Source organism: Phalaenopsis equestris, unplaced genomic scaffold (assembly GCF_001263595.1).
Source record: "Phalaenopsis equestris unplaced genomic scaffold, ASM126359v1 Scaffold000540, whole genome shotgun sequence".
Lineage (NCBI taxonomy): Eukaryota > Viridiplantae > Streptophyta > Magnoliopsida > Asparagales > Orchidaceae > Phalaenopsis > Phalaenopsis equestris.
Genome location: NW_018164980.1, coordinates 2012198 through 2027749, shown reverse-complemented (window position 1 = coordinate 2027749; position 15552 = coordinate 2012198). Strand labels below are relative to the sequence as shown.

The window sequence follows — 15552 nt, the reverse complement described above, 5'->3', positions numbered from 1 at the left end:
ATTTTTGTAGACGTTCAGCATAAATTAACAAAGCATGAACCTGCAGCTATTACTACTTTAATGATAAAGCGCACTTCATTAGCAGTAATACTATTAAATTAATTTAATCATTCATAATCTCTAAAAAATTGCTTTTAGATGTCATGAACGAAAGGCTTAACTTCAGTAAACCACATAAGAAAAAACTCAAAACACAGCAAAATAGGCGACATGTTTGGTGCCAAGTATTACAGACAAATGGTTACACAAAAAAAAAAAAAAAACCTTTCCGATGGGTGTTCAAATTTTGTTCAGAAATATATGTTAAATGGAAGCCAAAGGAGTCATTATTGGCCATGTTACGTGCAAGGAAAAAGGACGAGTTTCAACAGAGGAAAACCTACACAAAGGTGCATTGACGTGGTCAATAGAAGCGATGACACAGACATTAAAACAGCATGCCAAGCGCGCAAGATATTGCTGCGATTCTGAATCCCTCAAGGCAGGTCCATCTATACTGTGAATTACAAGACCTACAAATGAATCTTTCACATCCACTGCTCCTTCATTAAGAAATGTTAACAGATCATCTATCGAATATGTGTTAAATTGCTGTTGGGTTCTTTGCCTGTTTCCTGTTGAAGCCTTTCGCCTGCTTAGTTCAGAAATGGTAACCATGACCTACAAGGGGGCATTCATTTAAGACAACTAAAAAATGACGTGAAAATGAAAACTGAAGAAAATTTCAGCTGTTGCATGAAGAGCAATTTCCATATTGCGTTGTAAATGAGACAATGCATTTGATTCAGAGTTCAAATTCAGCCCAATGCCGAGTCTGAAAATTTGAATGCTCCGTTTCCTACAAAAAAGAACAAGTAACGTGAGAGTTTCCGGTAAGATTCTAGGTCAAATTTTTAGAAGTCAGATGAGACTGTAGATAAGATACAAAGAGATTTCGCTCTCATTTTGCGATGACTTTAGGATCTAGGGTTCGATGTTTCTCGTAGGCGGAAGCTCCGATGGTTAATTAACCATCTCGATAACGGTAGAGCACTTTCAATTAAGGCTAGTCATTAGACGCTAAGTATTCAAAATTAGTATATAATAGCAACAATTTATGATTTAAAATTTTAAAAAAATTATCACTTTTAGCTTAGAGCGGATAATAGGGAAAAAATGACGAACTTCATTGAGATCTCATAGTTCTATCATCCCGAGTTGTCATGGTCTCTGGCCTGCTTAGTCAAAAATGTACTCAACACAGTCTGATAAAATGATTCTTATCAATTGCCATGAGTTACTTTGTCCAAGAATATAGACCTAGGGTGGATGTCTGTCTAATAATACTAATCGAAGTCGACCTTAACTTACAGATGATTTATGTCATATCAAATACATCTTATAATTCATAACTCAAAAGGGTCAGAATTTCATTGTCGAACATACGAGCTAGTCGTGGTTGTCATATAATAATGTCATTTAGCGGCAAACCACCCTTTCATAGTCATCTAGTTTTAATCGTTTCTTAGTGGTGTCATTTAACAACAATACCGCACCGACAGATGACTCAAGTCACATCCTCACTAGTACAAACTTGTTTTAAGTTTAAATTTAATAGTATAATTGATATGACATTTGTTCTTTATGAGCTCTAAGTCAATATTAGATTTGTCACTCTCGATAAATAATTGTGAGGAGTGTGAATTCTTCACTTTTTAGAGATAAAAATTTTGTTAAAATATATTTTTTTTAATTTTATGATTTGAAATTTAAACTTTTCTAAACAAAAACCTGTTCGATTGAGATTCACATTTAACGTAGCCATCATCAAAGTTTTTGATAATTTTGAACTTTGGTGATTCTACTCTGCTTACAGAGGATCATAATATAAATTAATTAAGTTTATTTATATGTTCTTTTAAGCTTAATTTGGAAAATAAACCCTTCTGATTGAGATATGCATCCAACAAGGTCATCAAAGATTATTATTACTTAAATATTATTAAAAGCATTATTCATCACTCCAATTCTCGTGAGGAGCAAGATTAGACTAGCTCGGTGGGTGCTTAGTCTTGTCAACTCCAATTATTATAGAAAATATCAAATTGGCTCAATGAGAGCTCAATCTTGCAACTCCAGACTATATAGGATGAAGGAATGGACTAAGATGCGTGACTTACGACCATGACCAATAATAAAGCAGCCCATTTTAGAAAGTGTATAATTCTAATATTTTCAATTTAAAATTTAAAAATGAGATTTCTGTAGAGTTTTAAAAGGCAAGAATATTTCTTGAAGCAATCTAGAATTTTAGCATAGATATGCAATTGGCTCGTGTAGTATTCTCAAATCAAATGTTCAAACATTAAAAACATTAATCGTAGCCTTCTCCCGTATACATAGGAGCTAGGGTCCTTGCATCGTCTCCTCACGAACGCACGAAATCACAATGCCTCGTTGTTCGACCCTCTCGCTCGACCGGATCGTAGTTCTCTGTCGAGCAATTTTAACAGATTGAATCATAGAAGTTTGTCTCTTCTGCTCGACCATATCACAATCATCTATCGAGCAATTCTGGCAAATCAGATCACAGTCCTTGTGGATTTACTAAAGGAGAGGTCTATACCACTCCTGAGATCTATTCATTTTGTCGAATTCGTGGAAACAGAGAGCTACAAATCTCCCTCTTCTGTTCATTTTCACTCCTCCAGTCAAGTAGTTGAATTAAGTGACCTCCTTTCTCTAGTTCTCATTTGTTTTCCTATGGAACAGTCGAATTAAAGGAACTACTTTCACATTCGCTCGAGCAGCAGGTCTTCTGGATTCGGGCTTCACAACATTATCATGGTCAAACACGGAATGGCCTTGCAATCTTCTTCCTCAGTATTCACCTTTAGATTCGAGTCAACATCTTTAATACCTATCATATTTGATACTCATCCCACCTACTCACTAACATAAATTAACATGGCCAAAATGTTTCTAATGGTCACAGTTTGTATTTATGTATGTCTGGGGAGAAGATGGACATCTTATAGGTGAAGTTTTGGCTCCATAAACGACTGTTTCTAAATATTGGGCTTGAAAAAATTGATGGTCACTTGTTGATGTCATGGTTAATAAATTTCATGACCAGGAATGAGGGAGAGAACTCCTCGCTCTATTGGACAACTAAAGATATGGGAGACTACACGTGAGACCTACTCTAACACTGAAAAACTTCTCAGAGTTTTTTAAGATTAAGACAAGGTTACAATCTACGATAAGGGGAATTTAATGTCACTCAATATTTCAACACTCTAACATGGTTGCAACTAAACATGCATGAGATTTTTTTCTGGAAATGTTGTGATGACTTATAGAAAAATTACTAAACAAAAAAACCACAATCCTCTACCAAGAAACTGACGAGTCTATTGGCACACGTCAAGCTATCTTACGACATGCTCTTATCATTCAAAGCAATAAACCAAAACCTTTGATAGTTGACTACAGAGTCTTAGATCATATCATGGAAGATATCAATATCTTAAAAAAATTACAAAACTGCACCAATCACTTTGCATTTTGAATGACTAACAGTTCATTCTCTCCGATAGCAGGAACTAGATCAATCAAATTGACAAAAGATCTTCACATTTGCTCTATTCTTTATGTTCCAAAATTAGGCTGCAATTTACTCTCAATCAACAAACTAACTTTCGACATAAAATGCATGACTAAATTTGATTCTAATATTTGTGACTTTCAGACAATGAATTCCGAAAAAAGTGATTGGCAATATTAAGATGCATGGTAGTCTATATCTGCTCAAAGAAAATAATCTCATTGATAGACAAGTTCATCCGCCAAGTTGTATTTCTAAAGTCTAGTTCAAAATTTATTACTCTGGTTTCTAATTTCATATATGCTTTAGTTGAAAGTCAAGTCATGTTAAGACATTGTCGTCTTGGTCATCCATATCTGTTTATCAATAAAAAATCTAATTTCTATCAATGTGAAATATACTAACTTGCAAAACATATCACACATGCATATTCTAAACTACAAGGCAAGCCCTCACATCCTTTTGTTGTAATTCACAATGATATCTGGTGACCCTCTCAACTAAAAAATATAAAACGGGCACAGTGCTTTCTATCATTCATAGATGATCATATTAGAACAACTTGGAAATTCTTTACGAAAAAAAATTTAAAACTGTCACCATATTTTAATACTTTCACTCCATGGTCCTCACTCAATTTCAATGTAAAATTCAAGTCCTAAAAATTGATAATGCTAAGAAATATTTTAATTCCATTATTGGTTCTTATCTTCTAAGCATGGTATCATCCATATAAGTTCTTCTCTTGATACTCAATAAAATGGGATCGCTAAGAAAAAGAACAAATATTTACATGAAGTAATCTATGTCATTATGATCTTTAATCATGTTTCTAAACATTTTGAAGGGAAGTCGTACTCACAGTCAAATATCTTTTCAATAGAGTGCCTAGTCATGACCTAAGAATTTAAATTCCTCATAATGTTCTCCTCGAGTTCTATTCACATATCCGCTCTTTTTCTTTCGACTTATTATTGAAAGTTTAGTTGTTTCGCCTTTGTTCACATCCACCAACAACACCATACCAAACTTAATCTCAAATCTCTCAAATGCATCTTCCTCAATTACTCAAACCAAAAAGAATACAAATGCTACTCTAATTACTAGAAAAAATATACAACTCCATGAATGTCTACATCTTTAAGAATCAATCATACTTTTCCAAATCTGAAAATAAGGAGAGCTCGAGGGAATATCAAATTTGGGACTATCTCCAAGATACTCCAATTGAATCAAATCCAGTCACTCAAACAACTAAGCCAAATCCTGCCACTCAACTAATTCCACTTGAAGAACCAAACTCTGCCATTGAAACTACCCCAGTTATCTCTACTTTACCTCTAGTTGACTCCAGCGATCAGAAACTTCTGTATATATCATAAGAAAAAACCAATCAGCATATAGAGGGCATCATGTAAAACAGAAACTGACAAGAACCAGAACCAAGCCCTCTTACATACGATAGTCATCATGGTATGGATTCCTTATGTCATGATCGAAGGTGCATTGATCATCCAATCGAAAGATACATAGCTTATGAGTTGTTACCATCTTACGGGGTTATTGTAATAAATTTTGATAATACGTAGATTCTCAACTCTATTAACGGGCTCTCAAGGTTCCAACATGGAAACAACCAATTGAGGAAGAAATGCAAGCTCTAAAAAATAATAACACATGGACACTTTTAAAGTTGCACATGGAAAAAATCATGTATGTTACAAATTGATATTCATGATTAAATACAGAAGAAATGGAAGTGTAGAAAGGTTTAAAGCTAGATTGGTAGCCATGGGATTGACTATCAAAAAACATTTGCATCTTTTGCCAAGCTCAATAATGTTTGTGTTTTGCTCTTTCTGACAGTAAACAAAGATTGGACTTTATTGCAACAAAATGTCAAAAATGTCTTCTTGAATGGAGACACTGATGATGTCCACACGACTATACCTTTCGGTTTGGATAGGTCAGAAATAGATTGGTTTTCAAGTTGAAGTTCTTATATAGCTTGAAGCAATCTCCTTATACTTGTGGTTTGATAGATTTGCTAAATAATGTGATTACAAAAAGATATGACCAGTGTCAAGTTGATCATTCACTATTTGTTAAATCCAATAATAGAGGTAAAATTGTTATTCCCATAGTATACATAGATGATATTATCTTGGCATGTGATGATTCAGAGGAAATTATCATATTAAAAAGAATACTTGCAACAAAAGTTGGTATCAAAGATCTCTAGAAACTATGATATTTTATGGGAATGGAGGTGGCTTGATCTGAGAAGGGAACATTCATATCCCTAAGGAAGTATATCTTAACTTATAGAGTGAAACTGACATACTTGGGTGTAAACTTGTAGACACGCCTATGAATTCCAATAAAATGTTGAACATTAGCAAAGAAAATAATTTAGTTGAGAAATGAAGATATCAAAGACTTGTGAGTACACTACCTTATCTATCACACACAAAACCTAATATCACATACTTTGTAAAGTAAGAGAGTACATAAAGAATCCGAATGAAGAGCCTTAGGAAGCAGGGAACAAAATCCTTAGATACTTGAAGATGACACTTTAATATCGTTTTCTCTTCAAAAGACCTAAAAATTGCAAGTTTGATATATACACATATGATAGCTGTGCAGGAGAGGTGACTGATAGAAAATGAACAATTGAATATTAATCATACATCTGGGACAATCTCATCATGTGGAGAGGCAATAAAGCAAGTTGTCTCTTAGAATAGCACATAATTTGAATATTGTGCTCTTGCTTTAGTAATATGTGAGGGGATGTAAATTCAAGAAATGATGGTTGAGATAAAAGACACATTTAAAATGTTTAGTGATAGCCAAATAGCTATTAATATATCCAAAAATTTTGTACAAAATGAGAGCAAAACACATCAAAATTGACACATTTCATCGAATAAAAGGTAAACATATGAATTGTTTAGCTCAATTATGTTCCTACACAACTTCAGCCAGTTAATATACTCACCAAAGCATTACCAAGAATCAATCATAATGAATTGAAATCCAAGCTTGGCTTGTATAAAATATAAAATCCAGCTAGAGGGGGAGTACTGGAAAGTGTCAATCAGCATTAGGAAGAAATTTATTTCCTTTTTTCAGGATATATTTCATTAAATGTATTTCCTTTATTAGATATTATCTTTTCACTTTTTCTTTTTTGGAGGGATTAATATTGATTTCCTTTCATTATTTATATATACGTAGCAAGATGTAATGCATTTCAAATTATTTTACAAAATTTCTACCAAAACTCGAGTTCATATCTCAAAAACATTCCTTATAACCCTCCAGAGGATCCATGCCCTAAACCCCCTCCAAATCACAGTCTTAAAAGTAAAATCCTTAGGATGGTCTTATGGCTAGTTTGCCCAAAGCTCTTGGTTGACTTGCTTCTCTTAACCTAAACTCCACATAAAATTCTCCCACTTACCTTGAGGTCTTTCAATACATTCTTATCCACCCACCACGACAATTGAAAGCCTTGGATTCACAATTTCAAAGTTTGCTAATGTTCATTTATTTTTTTGTGAAGTGTGAGTTATAACTTATGACTACAAAATTTATTCATGACCATAATTCTTGTTTGATTGGAATGTTTATGTTTGCTTCAAAATTATTTGCTCCAATCATCTCTTTTTATTTTTCTATATTAATGAGCAAGCATGTTAGTATTTATTTATGTTGTACTATTAGAATAAAGTTTGATCACAAATTATTCATTGTCTTGTTTGATTAATATTTTAAAAATAATTTCAAATAGCTAAAAACTAATTCCAAATTTCATTTAAACCTATAAAATTATTTTTTTACACGACAAGTTCATGTGAGTTAATTTAACACTTGTTCATTTATTAGCTTATTTATTAATTCATCGAAGTACCCATATGATTAATTAAGAGAACCAAATAGAAGCCAAACTTGATCATAGATAGTTCCAAATAAGCAAAATGTATGTGAAAAATCAAGTGAAGCTCAAATCAAATTTGAAAAACTTATAACAAGGCCGAGCCAAATCTAATATGCTCAGTTTGAATCAACTGAATTACAACCCTACTTCTATCACTGAGCTCTTAAGCTCAAATACTTCAATTGTAATGAAGATACTTTCTCCTGGTAAAAATTGCTTGAACTTCTTTTCTTATATGCTTGAGTCCGCAACTTCAACAGAAATATGTATAATGAAACAACAACTCAAAATAGTTGTGAAGTGATCAAAGGGATCCTAAAAGCATATTTATTGCATCAAAGGTAAAGAATAAGATTGGTAGACTTTTCTATTGGTTATGATGATGATAACAATAAATTTTAAAGTGAGAAACCATGATGTTCGTCAGGAAATGATGGTTCAATTAAATCTACTTTCTTTGAAACTATGTGAAAATTTAGATAATTGAGAAAATATTTAAATAAACATGAATATATTATACCATTTTAGTGGACATGAAATCAATAATTATTACTTAACTATCATCATCAACCTTTGGCTCATCCAAAATATATGCAGTTAATTATATATTTTTAGAAAATCAAGAGATACTAATGTGTACTAGTTTCAAGTACCTTGGATTCATTTAAGAAAAATAAGAATATGAATGCAAGAAAATTTTGGGCGGCTATAAGAGGTTGTGAAATCGATAAAAGGCTAATTATACAAAACAATAATTAAACTGACAATGCATTTAAGTGTTGGACAAAAAAAAGATCATTTATGAACTAGATGATTGTGACAAAGATGAAAATTTTAAGATGAATGTAGAAGAAAACGATAAATTGTTAGAGAGACTGTGGAAGCCACTTAGCACAGATAATACGACGAAAATTGATAAATTGTTATGGAATATATATAATGAAGCTGAACTCTATTCCAAAGGGCAAGGACATAAACATTATACAACGAAATTAAAAATAAAAATGAATAAAACAAACATAACGTCTAAAAAACCTCTAAAAAAATGAGCAAATTAGATAACACTTCATGTAGCACTGAAATAAATCAGCTGAGAAGAAGATAATATAAAACTAACCCAATATATTAAGAATAAGACTAACAACGATAATAAATTAATTTACTTGACTAAAAGTACAATAAAAAAAATATATTCTTTACAAGGGCTGCAAGTCCTTTTGAATTAAAATAACAATTTGTTTAAATGAGTTAGGACCATCATGCAAAGTATAGTTGCTAATAAAAAAAGGTGCAGCAAATCTATTTATAAATTACTCGAATCTAAAATGCATAAATATTACTTTATAAAATTGTTTCATAAAACATATCCACGCAATAGATTCAAAATGTATTGTATTAACTTAGCACATTGATACACCTAAAATATATAATATTTTTGTACACATTTTTATACCTATTTTTTGAGATATTGTGCTTTAATGAAAGTTATTTAAGTGTTTTTCAAAAACTTCTTAGGAAGAGAATTCAAAAAAACTTCAAAACATTTGGTAGAGAGGATTTGAGATAAGTGTTTATCTTTGTGACTACATTTAGTTTTTAATTTAGATTTCTTGTTTGTGTGTATGATTTCTACTTTTAAACTCAAGTGTGATTGTGTTTTCTCCATGAATTCTGAGTAGTTTTCTTTATTTTTTTTCCTTAAAATGATAAGTGATTAAGTATTGAAAGAAAGTTGTGTGAAGTATTAGACTTTTAGAAGTTGTGATGATTTGAAACGTTGTACTTCATTTACTTCTTGATTTGACCAATTAAGATGTTAATACCTGTTGTGAGAACATGTAAGATCTGAGATGGTATTGTCTCAGTCAATAAATAGTAAGAATTAAATTTGATTTCATAGATGAGAATGTAGTTCATGGGGTTGAGTGCAAATAAATAGAGAGATAAACTTTCAAGAGTGTAGAATTAGAAGACTTTACGTGACAGACTAAAGCCCCTAATTTGATTTATTATTTTAGGTTTTGATACGAGATATTAGCCCCCAGGTGGAGGGAGAAGAGGTCTTCAAAACTATTCAAACTATTAATTAGTTAATGTTCTTTATAGTATCTCTAGTAAAGGTAAAGAATATTATTGCTCATATTTGGCACAACACAATTAGAATGTTTCCACAACAATTTTTTTATACTTGTTACTGATTCATGATAAGGAAAAATATATTCTATTTATATTGTCTTCATCTTGCAAATATTTAGATAAGTTAGTTAATTATTTACTTTATTTTTAATTATAAAAAAAAATTACAAAAAAATCAAATTTTCATTCCTATTATAGTATCTCTAGTTTAACTAAGACTATTTTGCTAGGTAGAATTTTGTTATCTAATTTCTCTTGTTTTGTAGAGTTCATATTGTCAAGTTTTCCCTGTAGGTTCGATATTCGGGGCTTAATCAAAAAATCATATATTACTTGATAATGATACGTATACTTGCGTAGTATCCCATATTTAAATATTATAAATTTATTCTTATTTGTTTCATAGTAAAAAATTTATCTGGCTTGTTTGGGATCAAGTTTTTGACACCATTGCAAATTAAGAATTATTACTAAGGAAATTAAGCATATAATCGCATACATCGCAATAAACATTTATATAGAAAGTCGAGATCACACATCAATTAATGGAGTTCTAGAATTCAAAAAACAAATTGCAACCCATGCGTATTTATTATTTTCAAGGGAATTGGAACACTAATATTCCATAATTTGTAAACAAAAAAAAAAAGCTTCTTAGTTTGTTCAGAACATGATGTTGAAGTTCAACATGCTTGTGGGAGACTTAGAATATAAACTAACAAAGCAAGCATAAGCAGGCAAAAGGCATGAGACAAAAGGTTATATATAAAAGACAATCAAATCTGATATCATTTCCACCTATTGAAAAAACTACCTGCATAATGTTAATTGAGGGAAGATAAACCATTGATGACAACCACATCATAATCAGTTAATGCTGCAGAAGCAAAATCTTCAAACAAGACTTTCTTCGAACCAAATCCAAACATCAAGAGGCCAAACCCACACCTGAAGCGAGTAAAAATGAAACAAGAAATGCTTAGTTTATTAGGGCATTAAGAACATAAAAAAGGGAAACACGAATTAGTTATAGACTAGGATACTGAAAATTTAGCTTATAGCTTAAAAGTCATTCAAAATTTGAATCAAACTCTTGCTTGGATGGAGCGCAAATCAAACCAAATGAGCCTATCCATGAGCCAATATTATGGATCGGACTTATTTTCTATCCAATTTTGAGCTATACATGATCTGACATATATCAATCACAAAGGAAAATACTCATGAATTCAATCAAAGATCAAAATCCCATTGATTTGGCATGCAAACCAGTACATGTTAAAAATATTTCCAAACATGTAATATCTCATAAGGAACTTCCTAACGATCAAAATCATCTACATAACATAAAATAAACATAAGCTGAGACAAAATTATATATAACTTAGGAATATCATAAAATACATAATTCAATATTCAGAAGGCATGGTCACCTACAAAAATAAAATTAAATGAAGCTTGTTTTGAGCAAGAAAAATATTAGTAAGATTCCCTTAACCTTCTATATTTTTTTTCTACAAATTTGTCAAAATTTTCTTTCTCCATGCGTTTATCTCCCTACCAAAACTTAATAAGATAAGCTCCATTTATTGTGGAATGGGAGACGATATCTATTCAACCTATTCTATTAGCTTTTTCCCGAGTTTTCCAAGAAATTACTGGTAATTTAAAGCATTTTCTTTTTCCTCACTCTCCCTTCTCTTCTTTTTCTTATTCTTCTACCTCTCTCTTTATCCCCTAGCACTCTAAATATCCCTCTAAACTCATGCTCAACAAACTTCGCCTAAAATTTCAATGATTTAAGCATAGACAAAGCCGTCTATTTATAATTATATTTTGGCCCAAAACTAACTATTTCATCATCATGCCCTAAGGAAGAAGCTTTGCAAATAAGGTGTTCTCTAAGGATTTATGCCGTAAATTTTTATGAATATGTTTAGGCCAATGACAGAATTTCTATTCATAGTTATTGTAGAAATTGGGAATGGAGCATAATAATATTATTGAGCAGCAAAAGTGATATAAATATATGATACAAGGAAAGCGATAATACCCAAATCTTTCCTAATAACACCAAATGATAAAAAGGCAAAACATAAAATAGGAAATACATATTAAAAAAGATAACATTAAAAACAACAAAATAAATAGAAATAACTTCTAATACTCCTCTTTAACTGAAAGCATAGATGTCAATCATATTTAACTTGGATATGAAGTCGTCAAACAACGACCGAGGAAGGTTCTTTGTGAGGATATATGTGAGTTGACCACTAAATGAGACAAATAGAACACAAATCTCACCCAAATCCAGTTTCTCCTTGATGAACTAACAATCAATCTCTACATGTTTAGTGCGACCAGGCTAGATAGGATTATGAGCAATGCTAATGGTGGTTTTATTAACACAAAATAATAATAGAGGAGTAGAGATTGACAAACGTAATTCGCAGAGCATGATGCAAACCAAAGTGTTTCATAGATTCCCAAGGACATGGAACGAAACTCGACTTCTGCACTGCTTCAAGTAACCACCGACTGTTTCTTGTTTTCATGTGACAAGATTTCCCAACACGAATGAGCAATACCCTGAGATTGATCGTTGATCATAGACAAACCCAACCCAATCAGTGTCAGTAAAAATTGCAATAGAATGAGAAATGTGGCGTGAGAATAACAAACTTGAGCTCGTTGTGCATTTTAAGTAATAGAGGATGCGATGGACAATTGTGAGATGGTACTCATAAAAGTCATGCATGAAATGACTTACAATACCTACCGTGTGGCAACTATTGGGGTGTATATGGGCGAGATAAATGAGTTTTCCCATAAGGTGTTGGTAATATGTCTTGTTCATAGAAACAACATTAGAAACATCAACCAATTTCTCACTGGGGTTCATTGGAACAACCACTAGTTTGCAAAGTAGAAGGTTAATGTCTGTCAAAAGGTCCATCACATAATTGCACTGAAAAAGGCAAATACCCCAAGAGGACAGAGTAACTTTCATGCCTAAGAAGTACTAGAGAGAACCCAAGTCTTTCATTTTAAAGAATGCACAAGGATGTCTTCAAGAGAATCCAAAGCTGACAGATCATTACATGTGAGCACAATATTGTCGACATAAACCATAAGAATGACAATTTGGCCACTAAAAAAATGTCAAAAGAAGAGAATATGATCTGATGGGCCTGAGAGAACCCATGGCCAACAACCGCCTGTGTGAACTTATCAAACTAGGCCCGAGGGGATTGCTTCATAACAACTTTTCAGGAGATCGGCTTAATGCCTTTTTTTCCTTTGCTTACATTCCAATAAATAATAATTTTGTACAATCTATTCAGGGAAAGAATATGTACAATTAATACAAGAGGTAAATCAAGAGAGAGAAATTGGAAACAATTTAAATAATAAAACACCTAATTATAGGAAACTCCTAATTATGCTGTCTGATATGCCCCCTCAAATTGAATTGATGTTGACTGATCCTCAAATTGATGTTGACTGATCAAAAAGCATCAATTTGCTAACAAGAAACTGATGATGTTGTCTAGAAAGAGTCTTAGTAAATATATCAGTTGTTTAAACATTTGAAGAGATATGAGGAAGCGAAATAACATCATTAGCATAAGCTTCTCGAATAGAATGACAGTCAATTTCAATGTATTTCGTGTGCTCATGAAAAACAAGATTAACAGTAATCCGAATAGCACTAGTATTATCTGCATAAAGAGAAGTAGACTCAAGTCGAGGAAAATCAAGCTCAGCCAACAAACCCTGAAGCCAAATGATCTCAGAACAAGCAGAGGACATAACACGGTATTCATACTCAATAGAAGATATAAACACTCAATTGTGTTTCTTACAAGTCAAAGAAATTAAAGAGTTGCTGAGAAACTACACCGAGTAGTAATAGATCGACGTGTATCAGAAAAACCAGCCCAATCATCGTACTTTTCAAATACCTAACAATACGTAGAACTGCAGCTAAATGAAGATGTTTAGGTGTCTGCAGAAATTGACTAACTTGTTGCACAACAAAAGAAATATCAGGACGTGTAATAGTCAGATTATTGAGACCCACAACAAGTTATCGATACAAAGATGAATCATATAGAAAGTCTCCATCATTTCGTTGATATTTAACATACACTTCCAAAGGTATATCAACAGGACGACCCTTTTGAAGACCAGCCAAAGCAATGAGTTCAATAGTACAATTATTCTGATAAGGAAAAATACCAATGGGAGAAGTGAACCTCAAAACCTAAAAAATAAGTTATAGACCCCAAATCTTTCATATGAAAAGAACCCTGAAGACGCTCTTGTAATTGAGACATCAATTGAGTATTAGATCCTGTGATGACAATATCATCAACATGGACTAAAAATGTTACCTGATAATTCAGTCCATAGAGAAACTTCCGCAATCGATACACTTGTCCCTAGGAAAAAGTTGAGTTAAAGCCTGGAGATAGAGACATGTACACCTTTGTAAAATTATCGTTAAGGTAGACATTCTTGACATCCAGTTGGAGAAATGACCAGTCCAAACTCATAGCAAGAGATAGCAGAACCGGAATGGTGTTCAGTTTAGCAAATGGAGGAAACTTCACCTCATAATAAATTCCATAGGTTTGTGAGTAGTATTTGGCTGCCAAGCATGCTTTGTTACATTCAAAGGTTCCATCAGACTTAAATTTGGTTTGAAGATCTACCTACAACGAACTATTTTCTTTCCTCAAGAAAGAACAACAATATCCCACGTATGATTTTGCCAAAAGACATTCATCTCATCCATTACTGTAACCTTTCAGAAAGGGTCCCCCAATGTTATCTCGATAATGGATAGAAGACAATTCGTCAAGAAAGTGGCAAATGCTTTATAAGTCAGCAACAAGCTGTGGAATGAGACATATTTTGCCATAGAATAAAGAGAGCAAGCATAATTGCGTACCTCAATAGTAGAACTCACCTCCTCGTTCGGAGCAGAAGTAATCTCCCAAGAGTAGTGTTGGGGATGTCGGTCGAGGCAGATTTCAAGTCTTGCAAAGATGCAACGAGCACAATAGTTGGGGTATTGGGATGGGTCTTAACCGAGGGTTTGATGTGTCGAGTATAGACATGGAGAGTGGGTGAAGGAGAAGTTGGTTTGGTAGATGGTGGATCCAGTGGGACAGATGGTTCCTTGTAAACAGTGGTTGGAGGAGTAGGTGGCATATCCAACGGAGTCAGGAAAGGAGCAGTGTCCAAAAAATCTAGCTCATGCTCACTTGAGATAATGTTGGAGAAAACAGGAAATATTTTAAAAGAAAAAAACATCGGCACTCACGAAGAGTTTATTTGTGATAAGATTGAGGCACTGATAACACTTTTGAGTGGCAGAATATCTAAGAAAGATGCACTTGATTGAATGGGGATCAAGTTTGCTACGAGTTGGGGCAGTGTTTGCAACAAATGTCCCGCACCAAAATATTTTGGAGTCTAAAGTGAAGAAGAACAAATTGGTAAAAAAACATGACCTTGAGACTGCTAAATAGGTTTGAAATTTGTGAATTTTTATGGGGACTCTATTTATGGGATATGTGTCTGTTATTTTGACCCCCAATTAATGAACTAAGATAAAAGGGCACTTTTGTAATGTGGTCCCGCTCCCCTACCACATCTCACCTACCGCTCACCTACCGCTCACCTACCTCCCACCTACTCCTCTCTTGCTTCTATAAATAGAGAGGGTGTGAGACTTAGGAGAGCAAGGGAAGAAATCTTAAGGATGTAAGGCTTAGGAGAGCAAAGGGAAGAGATCTTAAGCTACCACAAAGGAGGAGAGAATAGCTAGAGAGCTAGAGAGGGGAAGAGCATCTTGAGGCCTTGTATCAAGGTG

The 15552-nt window shown here is 33.1% G+C and overlaps 1 pseudogene; it reads right to left on the bottom strand.

The window, feature by feature from the left end:
* Positions 1-225: 225 nt before the first annotated feature.
* LOC110028919 overlaps positions 226-15552 on the bottom strand; it is a 21681-nt pseudogene continuing 6354 nt past the window's right edge.